This window comes from Solanum dulcamara, chromosome 12, assembly GCF_947179165.1.
Source record: "Solanum dulcamara chromosome 12, daSolDulc1.2, whole genome shotgun sequence".
In the NCBI taxonomy this organism is placed as follows: Eukaryota; Viridiplantae; Streptophyta; class Magnoliopsida; order Solanales; family Solanaceae; genus Solanum; species Solanum dulcamara.
This window is the reverse complement of record NC_077248.1, coordinates 39,902,104-39,924,766: the sequence shown is the minus strand read 5'-3', so window position 1 is coordinate 39,924,766 and position 22,663 is coordinate 39,902,104. Positions and strand designations below refer to the sequence as shown.

At 34.8% G+C, this 22,663-nt stretch overlaps 1 long non-coding RNA gene across 1 annotated transcript; it reads left to right on the top strand.

Moving 5' to 3' along the window:
• Nucleotides 1–9,896: 9,896 nt before the first annotated feature.
• LOC129877723 (uncharacterized) lies at nt 9,897–21,153 on the top strand. The gene is made up of 4 exons (XR_008763596.1): nt 9,897–9,959; nt 10,237–10,326; nt 19,656–19,715; nt 20,976–21,153. It is a non-coding gene; the product is annotated as an uncharacterized LOC129877723 (long non-coding RNA).
• The last annotated feature ends 1,510 nt before the right edge of the window (nt 21,154–22,663 follow it).

Sequence of the window (22,663 nt, the reverse complement as noted above, 5' to 3'; positions counted from 1 at the left end):
CTTTCAATTGAGCGGGATCCATTCTATAAGAAAGAACGGAGATAGGTTATGTATCGAAAAGGACATTAATACCAAAGTCTATCTCTCTATCAAGAGGAATTCTGGGTAAATCCTCAGAAAAGACTTCAGGAAACTCACTCACAATGGGAACTACTCAAGAGATGGAGCCTGATCATTAATATTTTTGAATAAAACTATATGATATTGTATCCCTTAGAAATTGACTTTTTGGCCTTAAGTTAGGAAATAAAGTTACCCCTAGGCATTATAGAAATCCCCTTCCACTCTAAGATAGGCTTATTTGGAACTTGACAATTCAGGTTCTACAATCAACTGAGGCATAACAAGCATAAAGCCAATCCATGCCAAGAATCACATCAAAATCAACCATGTCTAACTCAACTAAGTCCCTATCATTTTGAAGGACACTCATTCTGGAAGTGACTTATCTTTCCACATATGTAGCAAGTATTGGTGCCTACATGACACTCCCAAATATAGCTTTCCACATTTAGCATACGGTGGCTTTCCTTTAGTACCTTGAGCCACACTTAATTAGGACTAAGAACCCTGAGCTCAAAAGTTCTAGTAACTCAGCGACCTCTATTTAGGTGTAAAAGCACTTGTTGAGAAAGGGACATATTTAGAAGACCTCTTTTGAAAAAAGGACTTGTTACCCTTCCATTGCTTCTGCTCGTTCTCATGCCCAACAAATTTAGCCTTCTTGATTAAGTGTTCCTCTCGATCCTTTTTCTTGTCATTCTCTACCTGTTGAGCATACACCATCAATCTAGAAAAATCCATGTCATAAATCATTAGCATATCCTTACATTCTTTCTTTACATTTTTGCCTAGGCCAGAGACAAACTTCCTCATCTTGGACCTTATATGACGAATCATTTATGGGGCATATTTGGACAACTAAATAAACTTCAAACTATACTCCTTTACAGTCATTCTCTCCTGCTTGAGGTTCACAAACTCCTCAACTTTTCTTTCCCATAGCTCTTGGGGAAAGAAGTGGTCAAGGAAAGAGCTTTCAAACTCATCCTAAACTACAGGTTCAGTATCCTCTCTATGAATCTGCTCCACTGGTCATACCACACGTTTTCCACATCTTTGAGCTAGTGGGAAACCAACTTAACACCCTCAACCTCGGTAGTATGCATTGCTTTCAATATCTTCCACATCTCATCAATGAAATTTTGAGGATCCTCCTCAACCTTAGACCCTCTGAAGACTAGTGGGTTTATCCTCAAAAATATCTAATTCTTGTGGTGGAAGAAGACTCTTGAGAGATAGAACTAGTAGTTGGTGAACTATGGTTACCCATCTAGACAGCTACCAGTTGAGTGATCATGGTAATAGCTCCTCTGAATTCTACCTCTGAAGTAGGAGTGGTCTAAATAGTAGGTATTTAGGGTACCTCAGTAGACCTTGCAGGTAGGTCCCTAGTTCTTGGTGGAGGCCTCTCTGACTGTGGAACCTCAGTTATGCCAGTGCTCCTCTGACTGGCTGTACATTTAGGATGCATGGTCTACAATGTGTAAATGCACGAATTAGAAAAGAAGTTTTTATAGAGTTAAACTCTATCGCATGAACTCAGATTATGAATGAAATAAAATAATTTCAAATATTCAATAGACACCAGATTATAAGTGTTGTGTATGACACACCCATAAGCAAGTCTCTACTAGACACAGCTTCATAGACACCCTAGGACTCTTGAACTCTATGCTTTGATACCAAGTTTGTCATACCCCAAGAGGGTACCCTAGGTAGGGTCATCACTTAGAAACCATCTTTGGCCTTCGAGAGAACCACTTGGTCTCATCACTCATTCATTCATCAGTGGAAGACTTAAAGTGAAAATAAGAATACTTATATGGGCTCACCATCATCAACATCAAAAGAAAGAAATAATCCTTAGAAAAAGTAGTTTCAAAGGAGAACTACTCCAATTACATCATCAAACTCTATCTATGAAGCCTCTAACACTATCATACGGTGCTAATGACATGTCCATGGCTACCTCAAAAGAAACATAATACTTAACAATAATAAAAGGATAAAGAGTTCCTCCAAATAGAAAAAAGACTCACCAAATAGCTAAAAAGTAATATTTTTCAACGATGCGCCTATTGAGGATCTCTAACACCTGTATCTGCATCATAAAATGATGCAGGTCAAATGACTTTAGTACATGCAATGTATGAGTATATAAAATGACAGGAAAGTAAGGACAGATATCAATAAAAACCTCTCAAGAAACTCAGCTAAAAACTCAACATCAACATGTAATGCAAGTTTAAAAATAATAATAAGTAATGCTTACTCAGTTGAGATTTTCTCTAACCGACAACCATCACTTATGACCTAGTGATGAAACAACGAAGCGATGTTGTTTCCACATCCATCTAATACCTTTCTAAGGTAAAGGACATCGCCATCTTGGATCCAATCATCAAATTCCCTTTTTAGGACTTAAGAGGCATAGCCTCCATCCTACACCGGCTATGTAGTTCTGAGGTTTGAGTCAATTAAGCTCTTACCCAACTCGAAGCTCAATACTACTTCCAAAATATGTGCTCATATTAACCTCATCATCTAGTCGTATTGAACTTTTATTTAAATATCAAACTCATCTCATTACCTCTCCATCAATCATTACACTTGAAAATATCATTTACATCTCATCAAAACATCTTGCTCAAAACATTATTTAATCCAAAGAATCAAATTCATTTATACTCAATTCTTTTGTTCTTTCAAAACTTCATAAAATACATATATAGTATTAATTCGAATCACTCTTTTGACAATGAATATTAAAAGTCAACATCTTTACTCAAAATACATGTAAAAATATTCATGAACATCAAATCAATTAGGGTTCATGAGAAAGTAGCCACGAACAATAAATTCCAATAATATGAAAGATAAAAATAATAATAATCTTAATGCATAAATATATTTAACTCAATATAAGAAGAATTAACTCATTTAGAATTCAAGAATTGGATAAAACTCAACTATAACTCAATTACGATGAATTTGAATATTGGACGCATGGACGAACTCAATCCAATTTTATGAATAGCCTTACATACCTGAATTCTGAAACTTTACTCCGAATTGAAGAATTCAATGAACACTCTTGAACCCCTATCCTTTTCTCCTCACCATATCATTTTATGTAATACCCAAAGTATAAGAATCATCAAAATAGTATTTTTACACTAGTAAAAACTAAAACTATATTTGAAAATGAGTAAAGAAGTGTATAGAAAGAAGAGTTGCTTGAAAAAGCTTGATGAATAAAATGAGGAAATAAGGTGGGTATTTATAGTTGTGGAGGAGGAACCTAACAATAAATAAAAATAATTACAAAGAATGATCTTAAAAATTCAATAGAGGATTGTGATGTCATGAGTTATGTCAAATGAAGGACTATTGATGTCATGGATGATGTCAAATGGATCTAGATCTTTCCATGGTTGGTGAGATTAACCTTCTTTTAACAGAATCGCCTTTTTGGAGCTTATTTTGAACACGATAACATCCTTATTGGGATATGGCTCATATGAATTGTAGATCTTGAAGTATAATTTCAGGTTGTTCAAGAATCAATCAATTTGGAGCAACTTATAGTGAGATATGATTTTTCTTCTACAAGTACTCCATTTCATCACAACACAATGTCTTGTAAAAATTAATTAATTTTCCCTACTTAGACTCCAAATCTTAAGATATGGTCTTCACAAAAGTTGTAGATAATGATCTTGGAGTTATTTAGAAATTTGAATCACCTAATTTGGACCATCCTATGAAAATGTATGCTAAAAATATAGAAGAATTATCATTTTCATCGAGAATTGAAATACCATATACAACATTTTAGGGGGTGTTACAGCAGATTCTATGCGCATGGTAGAGGAGCCTAGTCCCACTTTTATGCAGCTTCAGCTAGAGTAGAGGCTGAATCCTCAGACGATGTGATCACAAGTACGGTTTTCTTATGCCATCAGTCCGCATCTGCTTTATTTGATTTAGTCTCTACATATTCTTATATATCTATTTATTTTGCCCCTCGGTTGAGTATGATCCTAAAGCCATTAGCTGAGTTATTGCATATTTCGACCCCGGTAGGTGATTCTTTAGTAGTGGATCATGTCTTGAGATCCTGTGTGGTGACTACTCAGGGGCGTGACACTAGAGTTGATCTCATTTTGCTTGATATGGTGGATTTTGATTTTATTCTCGACATGCGCTGGTTATCCCCTCACCATGCAGTTTTGGATTAATATATCAAGCCTATTACCTTAGCCATGCCTGGTATACCACCAGTGGTATAGTAGGGCTCTTATAGTCACACGCCGGTTGGGGTGATTTTTTTTTATTCGGGCCTGGAGCTTAGTGGCTAGAGGGTGTTAAGGATACTTGGCTAGCGTTAGAGATGTGAGTAGGAAAGGCCCTACGGTTAATTTATTACCTACAGTACAAGAGTTTGTAGTTGTGTTTCCCATCGATCTGCGTAGCCTCCCTCTTGACCGCAATATTAACTTGGCTATTAATGTAGAGCTGGGTACTCATCCTATTTCCATCCCACTGTACCGTATGGGCCCCGTAGAGCTCAAGCAGCTCAGTGTTCAGCTTCAGGATCTCTTGGATAAAGGATTTATTCAGCCTAGTGTATCGCCTAGGGATGCCCCAGTCCTGTTTGTTAAGAAGAAGGACGATACTATGCAGATGTGCATTAATTACAGGCAGTTAAATAAGGTGACAGTGAAGAACCATTACCCTATGCCTAGGATTGATAACCTATTCGACCAGCTTTAGGGTGTCGTAGTGTTTTCTAAGATTGATTTGAGATTTGGCTACCACCAGTTGAGGATTAGGGCAGCAAATGTCCCTAAGACTGCATTTAGGACTCGTTACAACCACTATGATTCCTGGTGATGTCTTTTGGGTTTACTAACTCCCCTACCACGTTCATGGACTCGATGACCTAGGTATTTAGGGCGTACTTTGACTTATTCATCATAGTCTTCATCTATGACATTTTGGTATACTCGTAGAGAGCTGGAAGGAGTATGAGCAACATTTGAGAGTGGTGCTCAATAATTTAAGAGATCAGCGACTTTATGCCAAGTTCTTAAAGTGCGAGTTTTGGCTTGAGTCCATAGAATTCTTGGGGAACGTGGTGTCCAAGGATGGCATTATGGTGGATCCGACGAAAATTGAGGCTATTCATAATTATGCTAAACCCACCTCTATGACTGATATTTGTAGCTTCATTGGATTAGCAGGGTACTATAAGCACTTTGTTGAGGGGTTTTCTACAATAGCGGCACCACTAACTCAGTTGACTCGCTAGGATACCAGAATATGTGGTCGGAGAAGTGTGAGAGGAGCTTTCTAAGGCTCAAGGAGTTGCTTACCACCGCTTCTATATTGACTCTTCCAATTTAGGGTGAGGGATTTGCCATTTATTGTGATATATCCGGCGTTGGTTTGGTTTGTGTACTGATGTAGTAGGGCTGGGTTATTTCTTATACGTCAAGGCAACTTAAGTTGCATGAGTGCAACTACCCCACTCATGACTTAGAGTTGGTGGCGGTAGTTTTTTCGCTTAAGATCTGGAGGCACTACCTGTATGGAGTTTGATGTGAGATTTACACTGATCATAGGAGCCTTCAGTATATTATGAGCCTGAGGGATCTTAATTCGAGGCAGCGCCATTGGATTGAGCTCTTGAAGAACTATGACCTCTTTATTCTCTACTATTCGAGCAAGGCAAATATAGTAGCTGACGCCTCTAGTCAAAACGCAGTAAGTATGGGTAGTCTAGCCTTCCTTTCGATTGTGGAGTGATCATTAGCTTTGGACATCCAGTCCTTAGCTAACCGGATGATTTGACTTCATATCTGTAATTCCCAATGCCTATTAGCTTATGTGGGAGCTCATTCATCTCTGTTGGACCGGATTCCAGCCATCAATTTAAGGATGAGGAGTTAGTTGCACTGCGAGATCAAGTTTTAGGAAGTGATACGGGTCTGGATACCTTAGAATCAAATGGGGTTTTGAGGTTTGGTGGTCGGCTCTATGTTCCGAGAGTTGTGGGTTTGATTTAGTTGATCCTTAGCGAGGCCCATGATTTTAGATATTCTATCCATCCAGGCACAGCTAAGATGTATCGTGACCTGAGGCAGCACTACTGGTGGAGCAGCATGCGGAGAGATATTGCAGATTATGTTTTGCATTGCTTGAGTTGTCAGCAAGTTAAGGCTGAGCATTTGTGGGCTGATGGTGAACTTTTGAGATTACCCATTCCTGAGTGGAAGTGGGAGCGGATCACCATGGGTTTCATTATTGGGTGGCCTCATACTTTCCATGGTCTTGATAGTATTCAATTATTCAACCATTTCATTTTACCAAGTTCAATGTTAGCCAGATTAGTCAACATTTCTCTCTTTCGATGCAACAACAAGATCATTTTTGTAACAAGTGGTTTTCTTGGTTGGTTAATTGGTCACATTTTATTCATGAAATGGCTTGGATTGGTATTAGTCTGGATACGGCAAAATCATTCTATTAGATCATCATGGACCGATTAACCAAGTCAGCACACTTCCTTCTCATTCATACTTCCTACAGCGCAGAGAGGTTAGCCCGTATCTATATTCGGAAAGAGGTTCGTCTTCATGGTTTGTTGGTTTCTATCACCTCAGACCAGGACTCACAGTTTATATCTAGCTTTTGGAGGAATTTTCAAGAGGAGTTGGGTACCCGTGTTGACCTTAGCACAGCTTTCTACCCACAGACTGATGGTCAGTCAGAGCGTACTATACAGGTTCTCGAGGACATGTTGCAGGCTTGTGTTGTGGATTTTGGGGGTTAGTAGGATCGATTCTTGCCCTTCGTGGAATGTTTGGATACAACAGCAGCTACCACTCTAGTATTCAGATGGCCCTATTTGAGGCCTTATATGGTACGCATTGTCACTCCCCAGTTGGTTGGTTTGAGTCTACAGAGCCCAGGTCGCACGGTACAGACTTGATGTAGGAGGTCTTAGATCATGTGAGGGTGATTCATGATAGGCTCAGGATAGCTCAGAGTAGACACCATAGCTATGCGGATCATAGGTGTCGACCGTTGAGGTTTGCCATTGGTGATAGAGTATTCCTCTATATATCGCCCATGAAGGGCATGATGAGATTTGGGAGGCGGGGCAAGCTTAGCCCCAGGTATATTGGTCTTTTTGAGATATTGAGGATGGTTGGCGAGGTTGCATATGAGTTAGCTTTTCCTCCGTCCTTTTTATGTATTCATCCAATTTTTCATATTTTGATGCTTCACCGGTATATTCTAAATAAGTCATATGTGCTTCAGTATGATGCACTTGACCTAGATGATCGTTTGAGCTATATTAAGAAGCCAATTGCTATTTTCGCCAAAGATGTCAGACAGTTGCATTACAGAGCCATTCATGTGGTTAAGGTCCATTGGAGGCATCGTCCAGTTAAGGAGGCTACCTGGAAGATTGACCATGAGATGCGGGTATAGTTCCCCAGCTTATTTAAGCCTTCAGGTATTTCCTGACTCTTACTTTCACGGATGAAAGTTTTTTTAGTAGTGGATGTTGTAATGACCCTCTAGGTTATTTTTAAATTTAAGCATTCATTCCATCTCTTAAAGCATTCCTGTAGCAACCCCAAGCCATTTATGACTTGCTGGCATTGGTTGTTCAGTCAACTGGTCATTCGTTTGGGTTTTAGGCCCGTTTCCTTATTTTGGAGCTTTTATAACTTGAAAAGTTGACTTCGATCATAACTTCAGGAAAATGACCTGACCTAAGACTGGAATTCTAACGGGTCCATCAGCTTTGAAATAGACAAATTAGGCTAGTAGCATGGTCGACATGCATATCGAGGTAATCGATACGAGTTTAGGACCATTTGACGCTTTGTCCTTTGAAATTTGGCCTATAGTTGACTTTGGTCAACATTTTTGAAAACATACTCAGATGATTTTCAAATTTTATTGCAAACTTTTAACCTCGATATTTCCTTTATTTCAAGCTCAATTTAGGCGATTCAAAGGTCCAAATTCAAGAAAATTTCATGGGGAATCCAATGGTGACCTCAGAATCTTGAGGCGAAGCTTAGTGTGAGGTAAATTTATGTAATTATCTACTGCTTTAGTTATTTTTAGAGTGATATTTTGTTAAACTTTGGAGAATTGTAACTTGGCGAATTTAACTCTGTCTTTAGTGATATTTGAGGCTATATTGTGTGGTTCTTCATAAGGAACATCGTGGTATGTTTGGGTTGGGTCGTGGAGGTATCATTTGCGAGAAATAGTTGCATAAAGTTGCTTCCATTTTTATCTTCTTATCTCGAATTATGAGAATTTTCGTTGCATGCTCATTTTGCGTAGTTTCACAATCCTGTACTATTTATTAAATTGATTTATGAGCTTGGGGTACTGTTTAAAACCTATTTTTGGGGTCAATTCCAGAATTTTAGATGCGGGACCAACATTTCCCATTTTAGTCCCTGAAATTGGACCATCTCTGAATTCGATAGTTTTAGTTTCATAATGATCGTACTAATATTGTGATTCTATTGTTGATAGTGTGGTAGCATTCGGAGGCCGCTCAGAAGGGAAAATCTCTAATTTTGTGAGTTAGAGCGCGTGTGGTCGGCTTACAAGTAGGGTACGGTTTTTCCCTCATTAGACTGAGCATGTTTAGGCAATTATATATTGAATTGCATGAGTTTGGAGGGGTTTGGGTGTCGAGCATGCTAAATTCTTAGATTCCATGCCGTAGGTGCTATTTTTGGGAAATTGTTGGACTGTTTAAGCATGAATCCTGTGGTTGGTGGTTGTTCTTATCCTGTGATGAATATTGTGCCTGTGGTTATATGTTTGGAAGCATGTTGAGCCTTAGTCTAGGCTTAGACTAGTGATTTCCCTAGACTTGCGCTAGTTTGGTGCTATTGGGCCTTAGAACTTCTCCGATGTTGTTTCGGACGGTTAGCTCCCTGTAGACTGATATAGAAGACTGGAGTCTGATAGTCTGAGCCTTATCTAGGAAGTAACTCAGCTAGTGACCTTACCTCTATAATGCCCCATTCTCCTATTGGTCCTATATCGGTCGGTTCTTGACTTTAGAAGTTTTTTCAGTGATTTGGGTTATATTTGGTTTGGGCTGGAGCGGTGCATTGATGGCATTTGGTTTGATGGCACTCCCTGTGATGCATGGTTGGTCGTTAATTTTAATTCATTTTGATTCCTTAGCTATAAATACCCGATCAAATTCTATGGTCCAGCTTGCTTATGTTCGGCTCCTTAGCTACAGATACTTGGTCAAAGTATGTGGTCTAGCCTACTTGTATCGACTCATTAGCTACAGTTACTCGGTTGCAGTCCGTGGTCTAGCTTGCATGTATTCCTAATTTGCTGATGAATCTTCGATTTTAAGTCTTCACCTACTCCCAGCTGTGGGTTGAGGTGTTAAAGTTTGGAAATGGTTCGGTTCAAGTCCAAGAAATGGTGGTATTATTGAAATTCTTTTGGTCACGTTCATTTTTTTTCATTTATTCTTGCATCTGTCGGGCTTATGGGAGTCCTTGCAGGTGGTTTCTCTTAATTTGTGCACGAGCATATCTATCGGGTTTATGGAAGCCCGGAAGGGTTAGTTAGATTATTTCTCTTATTTACTAGTATGCTCGTGTACATACCTACATTTACTTCTTGCCCTGTCTTTGTTTATGATCTTTAACTCACTTTTTCAGTTAACTTTTGCTTATCTTGCTCAGTCGTCCTATGATGCCTACTGGGTACCTGTTGTTTTAGTACTCATACTATACTCTGCAAATATTTTTATGATGCAGGTCCAAGTAATAGCTACCATCTTTGATTCAATCCAGTTGTGGTCGTGATCGGAGGCGAGGGTGAGCACATTATGTCCTGGATTGACATGTCTCCCTCTATATATACATTTTTCCCGTCTTTTACTTTTTGAGACAACTTTGTTTCTGTTGTCCACTTTTGGAACTTGTACTCTTTTAACTAGTAGCTCTGTACATATGACTTCCAGGTCCTGGGAGGGATCCTTTTTGGTTGTATATATATTTAGTTGCTTCCGGCCGTTCATGTATACTTTTGTTATTGCTTTACTGTTTTAGATTAAATTGTTGGTCTTTTAATCTAACTTTTTATTACTCGCAGTTTTGGGATATGGGTTTGTTTGCTTCTTGTGGGTCATAGTAGGTGTCATCATGACTTGAGAAATTGGATCGTGACAGCTTAATCCTTAAGGTACCATCAACTCCCCTTAATAAGAATTCCCAAAGATTTACAATTTTGACCTAGTCAGCCACGCTAGTCATAGGATAATCCTTACTTCCACAGTACATTGTCTCCCTATAAATCAATAACCAACACTTTTTAACAATCTAGACTATGTGCTCGACGGCCTAGGAGTAAAAATCTTCTATCAATCTATAAGAATATTTTGAATTAAACAAAGGTTTAACTACTCAGTTAATTCTAGCCTACCTAGCTGTTGCAAAGGTCTGATCATAAACTTTTGACTTCTTTTGTGATGCTTTAGCTTGTTCTTGGTCTAAAATAATAACACGAATACGAAAAAAATCCCAATTGACCTAAATATTTTTGAATAATAACTTAATCCTAACCCTATGCCAAATTCATGATCCTTACACCCAATCTACGGCTTTCCCATCAATTATCCACCTAGAACTACAAATTACATGATTACATTAGAGAATTACGGTAAATAAATCAAAAACAAATAGGGTTATAAACAATCCAAGGTCTTACACCTCAAAATTCCCGTTAACCCGTATTTTTTCCACCTTAGGACAAATCAAACTTCCCCTAGGGTCACAAATACCACCTCTAAGGCATATGAAATCAAAGTACTGACTTAGGGAACGGTTTACTTACCTTTATGAAGGTTTCCAATGAAAAACTGCTCAAATTCGCCTAGGTCGTCCCTGCTCTACCCCAACTCGTGCTTGAAAGGTAATGAGTGATTTCGGGTAATTTTCTACAGTAATTGCGACTAACCCTACTATAGAGGCCCAAACTCACTATAGCAGCGGCGCTGTAGTGGGATCCCCCGCTATGGCGGGAATTATTTCCACCTCTATAGCGGTGTGTCACCCACTATAGAAGTTTGAATAGGACAGAACCTCAAAAATCCTTCCAAATTAACCTATTTCGCAACACACCTTTATACCTTGATGTTTCAGATTCACCCCTTCACACCAAGTTTGATATCGGAAGTTTTACTCACTCAAATTCACTTCTTAAAATTCACTCCTTAATACCTTATCTAATGGAAAAACCAACCCGAGCTTAGATATTTTACCCAATTCTTCCCTGGATTACCCTAGACTTTACCTCGCTCAGAATTTGTCTAAGACTAGCCTAGCCTGAAATTTTCAACTCACTACTCCAGAAGTTTTTTTTACTCAAATATTTTCACCATTGGCTTACCCGTAATGACAGGACGGATCCTTACATTCTCCATTGTCTATTTTGTCTCTTCAAAATTTCTTCCCTTAACTAGCAACATAGTGAGAAAATTCAACCATAACAAGTTTAACCTTGTTACCTTTAGAGTAGTTATGACAGTCAAAGATGGCACCTACTTTTCTTTCCCAATCAAGGTGCAAGTCTGGATCTCTTATCCCCTTGAAATTAGGGATCTTCATCGTAATGTTACTACGATTATCATCCTCGACCTTAACTCATGGTGCCCTCCTTTCATTTCTCCTTTCGTAAGCTTCCTCGAATTCTTCCTCAAAGTCAACAAATTGATCCTCCATTTGATGGATTTGAGGATCTTGAACAGCTTATCTCCTAACTTGAGGCATTGGGTTTTGATGGATTCTCCTCAAATCGATCATGTTCACTGGAAGGTGAGTTTTGAGAGATCTGTAATACATCAAGTAGGGTTGTAATCATTCTGAGCACCTCGTTTAAGTCGTTGTTTTGAGTCCCAATGTTATTATCCTTTTTTGTTAAAGACATCTCAAAAAAAAGAACTCAAAGAAACAAATACCTCTCGATTTGACTTTTTTCCTCTATTGATCTCACACTCTCTTGCCTTTTTTTCACTAAAATTACAACCTTTGATTGGTTCCTTTAGGATTTATATATAAACCCTACTAGTAACAATCATTTTAGAAGTAAGATGTACAGAAAATAAATTACCAATTCCAGATAGATTGAGTTTGGTGGGACAATAAAAAAATTAATTTGTATAAAAGAAAATTTCTAAATTTCCCCTCTTCGTGATTTCCTTCTTGATGTTGGAAAACAAGAAACACAATAAATTTGGGGTTTCTTAATCAGCCCTTTATTTATTTATTTATTTATTTCATTTTTTTCTGCTATGTAGCTTTGCCTTTTAAGCTACTAAACAGAGAAGATCTTTTTTGTTGCGAAACTCCCAAGATTATCAAGAATGGAATTTTGATACAACCATTATAATACCACTTACTAAAAATCGGGTTACTTGAATAAACAAGAAACTAATGAGGAAGCCAAGATGAATAGAATAAAGACAAGAATTGAATTATATGAGAAATTTTAGAATAAAATCATCAAATTCAAAACATGTGCTAAGAACCCTAATTGATCTTAGTAATCAATAATTAGTGAATTAAAGCTAGTTTATGATACTAATAGAGCCAATTCAAGAACTTAGATCAAAAAGTAATCTAGGCCCCTATTTTGAAGAAATCAGAGACAAAAATTAGTGTGAACTAATTACCTTCTTTAATTTATGAATAAAGACCACAGCTATCAAGTTAAAAAATTAATTTTACCTCTTAAGAATCGTTCTTACTATAAGGTTGTAAGATAAATCTCAAGTAGCCACACATAAAGGTGTAAAGAAGAGAAACTCTCAATTAATAATAATGTTATCTAACAAAAATAATAAAATATATCCCTATATATAGGGGAAAAACTATCTCAAATAGAATGATTTTAGAATCTACTATTATGAAAATAATAAATAAAATCTAACTAGGAAGCTTTAAAACATATAAAAATAATACCAAAAATTCTTCCCTAAAGAATTAAGAAAAAGTTTTCAATAAGGAAAAGTTTTCAACTTTGACCAAAATATGTAGGCCCTTCCCAAGTCACTTGCACGTGACTTTTTCCTCCTTTAGGGTGAGGATTTTAGACTCCTTTTTGGGCAGAAATCCAGTCCATGCGGGTCCCAATCTTCTTTCATTTGGACTCGAATTTGAACCATAAAATATGTGTAGTAGCACTTTATCCATTCTTCTCCATTTGGGATTTTCTTCTCTGATAAGCATTTTCATGATTTCCCATTGAAGCCCAACAATCTTGGCTTGCAACTCCTTATCTTGAGACTTTGATTATTCTCTTCTTAGAGCTCTATAGCATCATCCTTGTCCATGAAACTATCATTTCTACTAGAGCTATAAGTATGGATCAACCCAATCCATCTGGGCTAGCCCATACGGGATTTAGAATTAGATGGGACAGGTCGAGCTGACACATTATTTTGATGGGTCAGAAAATATCAAGCCTAACCCATCACTAGGTGGGCTGTAGGTTGTGCCGAATCAGCTACTTTTTTTAAAAAAAATATTTAAATTCTAATTTTAAAATATTAACATAAATATCTACAAGACAATAATACATGGCGTTACTATGCAAATATCTCGGGTACAAGCATACAAGAAAATGGTATTCTTGACATATTCATTTAAACTAAATAACTTTTTACATGATACCATTCAAATCAATAAAGATATTAATGAGTAAACTAAAATGTTAACGAATAACAATATAACTAAATAAATAAATAAAAATATTAATTTGTTATATTTATATATGATGGTTTAAGTAGACTTTGAGTTTGAATTTCTCTTGTTACTTACTTACTTTTAATATTCTATTTTATTTTTATTTGGCCCACAGATCGGCTCAATCCACATTACTTGAGCTCCGCAGGCCAGTGGACTTACTTAGGCCGAGTTTAATAGTCTTATTTTTAAATGAACTCTAAATCTTTTTCCAATCCTATAGAATCACAAGTTAGGTCGGATCAACCTAACCTGTCTAGCCCATATTAATGACTCTAGTTTCTACGGACCTCAACTCTCAAGTTAGCTAATATAAAGTCTTATTAATCATGTTGGGCCCGTGAATAGTCACTTGCCTTGATAGTTGTTAATACTACTTAATATTATTATTCATTTGTCTTCTTTCTTTTATCAATTTTCCTCGGCATATTTTAAAGAAGTTTGTTTTAATGAGGAATTATTTTAGGAATAGTTATCAATATGTATCATTCGACTTAAGTATACATTATATATATACACTCAATTATATATATTGTGTATACATATGTATATTATATGTATGTATAGATATGTATGTTATATGTATAGATATGTATGTTATATGTATAGATACATATATTATATGTATATGCATGTATAGAATATGTATATTAATATAATATAATATATACACTAGCTATACACTATGTACATATTTTGTACACTAGATAGTTCAAAGTTATTGAGCTGTAATATTGTCCATGATTATTTTATTTTATTTAAAAAATTACTTAATTTGGCTGAATAACACATTAAATTATTTTTAAAATCTAGTTATTAAAAAAGTCATTCAGTTTTTATATATATGTTTTAAAACCATAGTTAGGAACGGAATATGTGTAGATGATTTATATTGGTAACGATGATACATATGAACATGTTGTTGATCATGGTAGTGGTAAAAGAAGAAGGGTTAGTGTGGTGAGTGAAAATGCCGTTTTGATTGAAATGAATGAGGTTAATGCAGGAAAAACAAATTTGACACTTTTATGACATTAAAAATGAGGACAAATAGTAAAACGGAGAACAATTTTAAATCTTTTCAATAACAGAGAAGTAAATATGATATTTTTTTATTTTTTTAATATTCAAGAAACTTACCAATATAACTTGGAGAAATAAAAATTAAGACGGTTTCTTTAAAATAGGTCGATGTAATCAAATTTCAACAAATTGTTGAATTACAACTTGGAAAACAATATTTTCACTTTGATATCCAAGTAAATACTAAGTGCTAGTCTCAAATATAATGGTAAATACATTTATCAATAATGATTTTCTCATCAATAAAAATAAGTTATTTCTAACAAATATTTTCTCCTTTTCTTTCCCACTCCTGTTGTCTAGTCATATTTTATGTTCATTTTGAACATAAACAAATTTCATTAAAATTAAAGAAAATTAGATTGGATCACCCATGTGGATCAACCTGAATCCATATTAACAAATAAATAATACATAATTATTATATTTATTTATTTTTATTAAAAGGGAAGAGACACAACTATTAATTTGAAAAGTTGTGTCTCTTTAGAATTATAAAAAGTTCTCTCTTACAGATAAACAGTGCATCTTCCTTAAAAAACAGAAAAAAAGAAAAGATGCGTCCTTCTTCTCCTTCTTTCTTCTCCATTTCCTGAAAATTGAAGATTCTTTGAAGGTTTCTTTTCTGAAGAGTGTGGAACGAATCTATAACAAGGTATGATTTTAAACTATGTGTCACGCCCCGGTAGGGTACCCTAAACATGAATGGCACTCAGAAATCATTACTGAATCTCAAGTGAACCACTTGGCCTGATCACATATCCGTTCAGTCATTCAATTAGCGGAAGACTTAAAATAATGAGATAAGTAGGTGGACAATTCTAATCAACAATCTAGCTCAAGGAAGAAAGGTCATGGGCCAACAAATCAAACTCTAATCTATTTCATTAAAATAGTCTGACAAGAACAATTCAAGGAAATAAAATACTCAATCGACCCATCACTATCTAGTCTATGAAGCCTCTATCACTACTATCTAACTGGTGCCAATGACAAGTTCATGGCTACTTCAAATCAGAATGAAAAAATTAAATTCAACGCAAGAATAACATAAGTGGTATCTTCCGGTTGTTGGGGAGGACTCACCAATAAGCTGAGTGTGAACAGATCATCAACGGTGCACCTATTGATGATCTCTTAAACTTGTCTCTGCATCATAAAATGATGAAGGTCCAAACGTGGAATGTACGAGTATGTAACATGACAGAATGAAACATGCATCAAGGTGGAATAATATCAGTTTAGATATCTCAAATCAGAAAGATAAGAGAGACTTAATCAAGGTGTCATAAGTCTAAAGTAAGAATACAATTTAGACAGAGACCAATCATATACAATCTAATTCCATCATGTACAATCCAATTCAATCCAATAATATATAATTTAATTCAATCCAATCATATATAATTCGATCCAATTCAATCATATACAATTCGATAAAATTCAATCATATACAATCCGATCCAATCCAATCATATACAATCTGACCAATCCAATCACATACCATACAATCCAATCCAATCATATACAATTCAATCCAATCTAATCATATACAATTCGATCCAATCCAATCATATACTGTCAACTCAATGAATAAAGTCAAAGGACTTAACTCAATAGATAGGCAAATTAGAATTTAGCAATGTTTTACAATTCGACTCAATCATCTACAAGCTCAATCAAACCAATCATAGCATGCAAAATCTACTCAATTTGGGAGTTTCTCTAACCGACAACCATCACCTATGAGCCAGTGATGTAAAACAAGCCGACATTGTTTTCACGTCTGTTCCATACTTTTCCAGGGTATGAACGAATCAATAAATCATGGATCCAACAATCAATCAAGTCCTTTCATGTTAGGATAATGAAATACAAAACATCTGACTTTAACGGTTCAATCCTTTACTACATTAGCTATGTAGTTCATGGGATTCGAGTAGGGACTATACTCTTACTCAATTCGTTGCTCAATACTCCACTCAAGATTCAATATGCTCATATCTATCAGGAGAGTAAAATACTCAAAATACTCATTTAGTCTCATTTTGGACTTAGTTCCAATCAACTCATTTAGTCTCATTCGACTCTAATCAAAATCAACTCAATCTATCTCAATAATCACTTCTTTCAATCAAACAATCATTTCAAGACTCATTCATGACTCATCAGGACTCCGAGTGAATAATCATTAATATTTTTATTTAAGACATGATTTCAACTCAATCAAGCAGTAGATATTAAGTATATTTAAAACATTATTTTAACTCATCAACTCATTCGCAAAATAGATGTTTTAACATAAAAAATGTTCAACTCATTTATATTCAAAATACTCATACTTAAAAGTAAAAATTAAGAAACTTCTCAAACTCAAAATCATACCTTTCCAAAACTCCAACTCAAACAATCATTTATACTCAAAATGTTCATAAGACTCCAATCAAATCGAATTATGCAAATCATATCATGTAGTCACATTAGACTCCAATCCACTCCATCTTCAAACATCATCATCAACATTACCTCTTCATCAATCATTTTACTTTTTTTAAAAAAATACACATCATTTACATCATCATCAAACATCTTGCTCCAAAATCCTTATTTAATTCTATGTTCAATTTCATCAAACTCATTAAAATATGCATCATGTCACTTTGAAAGCAATACTTTATTTGTATATGAAAATCATAAATCTCAACCTCAAGACAAATTATGACAAAAATAAAATCTCATCTTGGGTTCATGTGAATGAATACATGAATGTATACCTCAAATACTCAACTAAAAATACATCATCAATACATATGAATTTATATACAAAACTCGATAGAAATTTTAGATAACTCAAGAACTCAATTCATGGAACTTCAAAACTCAACTCAACTCGAATCAATGAAGATGTAGGATACGTGGATGAAATCAATCCAACGTTGTGAGTAGCCTTACATACCTGAATCTTAGAAATTATTAAAAGTGTTGGTTTTGGAACCTTGTAGCTTGAAGTTGAGAAACCAATCTATGGATTTGTGAAGGAGATCTTGAACTTGAAGTCTTTAGATCTTCCAATATTGGAGAAATCCCTTTCTTGAAGTTCTTGATCTTTGGGAGAAGGAGAATTTGGGATTTTGAGAGTGTCTCTACATATAAGAATGTTATTAGGTTGAAATATTGAGAAAAATCACCTTTTAATAAATTCCGTCGGCAATTTTGGTGAGCTGGGGGTCTTTTGGTTCAGCGAGTTGCCAAAGGGTGTTTTAGCTCGCCTAAAATAACAGGTTTTGGAGGATTTCGAATCCATTCGACTAGATAAATCATTTTTTCATTGAACCATTTGGCGAGTCGCCAAATTGGCAGATGAGCTCATCGAATTGTCCTATCTGAACATGGTTCAGTAAAACGACCATAATTTTCTACTTTGAACTCCAAATGAGGCAAACTTGGTGGCGTTGGAAAGAGGAAACAAAGATATTTAATTTTTTTGGTCATGGAATAAATAAATCTTAATATTCTAAGAGATATGGTCATTTGAAGTTGACCCTCATACGGTCTCATACGAAAACTTGGACGATAGAAATTCTTTGGACTTGACTTGGTGTTAGAGATCTTTTATTACCCTAGTTCACCTCTAATACACTTAAAATACTTAGGAATTGATCCTAACTCATATATACAATTAGAATTCATTCCGTTCGAGTCTATACGCATGTGAAAAATGGTTCGAGTCTTGGCGAAAGAAAAATAAATTGGGGTGTTACACTATGTCCTTATATGGTATAGTTCATCTTTGTATGTGATTACACTTTCTGACTAGTGAAACGAATTCAATGATCCTGCGAAGTAAGTGTTTGATTAGATTCTTTTTTGGTATCAGAGTATAGTTTTATATTTATTTCTAGTCATGTTTTTTCATTGTTGAAAGTACCGCAGTCATTTTTTTTGGTGTCCTGGCATGTATCGAATATATTGGTGTTGTCTTTTTTGATTGGATTTTTTTATGAAACTGGTAATTAAAAGATTAAATTAAGATTATTTTTTTCTTGTTAAAAGTTTTAATCTATAAAACAATCGGGCACAAGTTTTTTGTTCTATCTGGAAAGAGAGAATTGTTTGTGTCATGGCCCACATGAAAAAAGAAATTAAAGAAGGAGAAATCTTCTTTTAATGTTTTCCTTTATTGATTGTTGTGCATCACTGTGAAAGATTTTAATTTTCACATTACATGATATTGTTTGTTCCTGAACTCTCGATTCTATAGAAATTGAAAATTAAAGAATGAAAAAAATTATTTTCTAGTCACTATCAAATCATGATAGTTTTTTCTAAAGAGCACTATTGATGTAATGTTTGCCACAAATATTTTTTTTGAAATATTAAAAGGTCGTCATCTGCAGTCCTAAATAGTACCTTCAAGTATTATTTTTATTTTTTTGGATTATGTGTAAGACACATTTAATTGTTGGAGAAAGTTCAAAGTTTACTACTACATTTTATTTATTGTGTTAGTCATGATTTTTAAATGAGATGCAATTTTTTTTAAATAGCAGGTTTTTAATTATATAAAATTTGAGAGTAGATTGTAATTATTCTCTTTGTTAAACCCTAACAAGATCCTTTTATACAAATTCTTGTATAATTATTTCATACGTGGTTAGTCCTAATCATTTTTTGTATGTGTTACAGAAAATCATGGTAATGATAAAGAAACACAGACGAATTTCCACAAAGCAACAGAAGGATAGGGTAAAAATTTTGATTGACAATTTGATTAATTTTTTGCCAGAATTCAATGTTCAAGATGATGATCTTACAAGATTTGTGAAACACATAATGTGAATTAACAAGTTACTTCAAGAAGTTGGGGCTGGGGGTTTATTAACCGTGGAGAAGAAATATATGATTTTACGACCTACACTGCCTGATGATTTTCAAAAGAAATTACTAACAAATCTTGGCATAAGTTACATCTCAAAAAGTCGAGATCTTACAATTCATTGGTCCAATATTTTATAGATAAAATGCATTGACTTGATCGTTAAGAAGACTGTGTGTCATTCTCATTCGTTGTCTATAAGATATAAATTATCTATGAACTTGGTATAGATTTTATTTTATCTATTTCTATTCATAAAGAGATATTAAAGTGATAATGTGTATATTATTTGTATGTATTTGTAGTTGTATGAACTTAAATTTCTATTATTTATGCAATTACATTCTTAATTGAATTTTTCTATATTTGTTTTATAGAATTATGCATATTTAGTCTTGAATTTTGTAATTTAAGAAAAGTGGTTCTTAGATGACTGATTATGTTAGATTTATGACATATTATAATTCGGATGATGATTGGGAATTTAGTAAACTTTCGAATCTAAACGTAATGTGAAATGAATATTGACATAGTTAATTATCTTAAAAACAATTATGTATATGAATTTAGGCTATAATTTATACATAGTTGTCTCACGTTACTTTATATTTGTTTAATCAGTATGTCAACTGCTACAAAAAATATTATTGTCGAGCTTAACAAAGGTAATAAGCTTAACACTGATAACTGTGAAATATGGAACATGAAAATCAATTATGTCATGAAAGAGCATGGAACTCTTAAAGCTCTAAATGTGTCTATGACACTTCCAGAAAATAGTAATACCCTTCAACATGTGAAAGTCTTAAATAACCCTAGAGTTAATCAAAAAGGAGAGAAAAATACTTCTGCTCCAAAGATTCATAGAAATATGGCTAAGCTTAAATGTTATAACTGTAAGAACAAAGGACACTTTGCCCGTGATTGTCCTGAGCCTAAAAAGACATATGACCTTATGAACAATTTACATAGTGATGTAAATATTTCTTGTTCTACTCTTTTAACTGAGTCACTTTCTATGTGGATTGTAGACTCGGGAGCCATCGAACATATAGCAACGGAAAGAGATGTTTTTGTAAATGTTTCTTGTTCTTCTCTTTTAACTGAGTCATTCCTTATGTGAATTGTAGAGTCGGGAGCCACCAAACATATAGCAACAAAAAGAGATGCTTTTGTAGATTACCGATGAAACTCAGGATCCAAATGGGTGTATGCAGGAAATAACTCCAAAGAGGAGGTTAAAGGAATTGGTACCTGCAAACTTGAAATGCATGGTGACCGAACTCTGCTCCTACATGATATGCTATTTTCCCCATCAATTTGTCGTAATCTAGACTCTTTCTAAATGCTGATTAAGTTTGGATTTAATTTATTCTTTCATAAACATGATATGGACATGTATTTGGACAAGATAAAATATGGAACTGGTTATTTTTACAACCAGTTCTTTGTATTGGACGTTTGTCAAAGTCCTAATAATAATTATATTAGTTTTTCCTTATTTAAGTCTTCTAATTGTGAGAATAATATAAATACATTGCATGCTAGGCTTGGACATATTGGTCAGCAAAGTATGAATTGCTTAGCTAAGTAAGGTTTGCTTAGCACAATAGATAAAGTAGAATTGTCTACTTGCGAATCTTGCCTAGTCGAAAAAACTACAAGAAAACCATTTGAAAAAGGCACAAGAGATGATACTCCACTGCAATTAATTCATTCTAACATCTGTGGTCCAATGAATGTAAAGGATGATGTTATTTACTTCATCCTTTTATTGATGATTTTACTCAATTTGGCTATGTATATCTGATTTCTCACAAATATGAAGCTTTAAGTTGCTTCATTAAGTTTATGAACTTAGTTGAGAATCAATTAGATAGAAAAATAAATGCTCTAAGAACCGATCGAGGAAGAGAGTATTTGTCTGATAAGTTCAAACATTATGTGAAGAAAAGAAAATTTAAAGACAATTAACTACTCCTTATACTCCACAATAAAATAGTGTTGTGGAACAATGAAACAGAACTTTGTTAGAAATGGTTAGGTCGATGACGGCACAAGCAAAATTGCCAATCACTTATTGGGGTGATGCTTTCCTCACTACTGCATTTGTACTTAATCGTGTCCCCTTCAAAATTAGTTACAACTAAGCCATATGAGTTATGGACTAAACAAAAGCCCAATTTGAGCATTTTGAAGTCTTAGAGTTGTGCTGATTTTATTCATAATTCTTCTTCTCAATATGGAAAATTAGGTCCAAAGGAAAAAAATGTATCTTTATAAGATACTTTGAACAATATAAGGGTTATGTGTTTAAAGGTGAACAAAATAGTGGCACTGTAACTGAAATTGAGTCACATGATGTTACATTCATAAATAATGATTTTCCTAAGAAGAGCGAGATAGGTCAAAAATTATCTCTTTGTGAAACTACGGACCAGACTGCTTTTGTTGCTGAAGTTCAAATGGATTTGAGTGGGAATCATTTTAATGATAATGGATCAGTTCCTATTTCCATAGATACACTGTCTGAATTAAATACTATTGATATTGCTGGTTTGAGTAGGAGTAACTTACCAATTGATAAATCAATTTATCAATCTCAACCTTGACGAAAAAGTCATCCACAAATTCTCCGTCGTCAATTTGAGATCGAAGGGAAAGCATTTATAGTTACTCCAGATGATGAAAAGTCAAGAAATATAAATGAGGATCTTACATGCCCCACTAAAAATATGGTTAAAAGCACAGGATGAGGAACAAAGGCTGAGGAGATGGAGTCAATGAAATCTAACCAAGTATGGAAATTGATTGATTA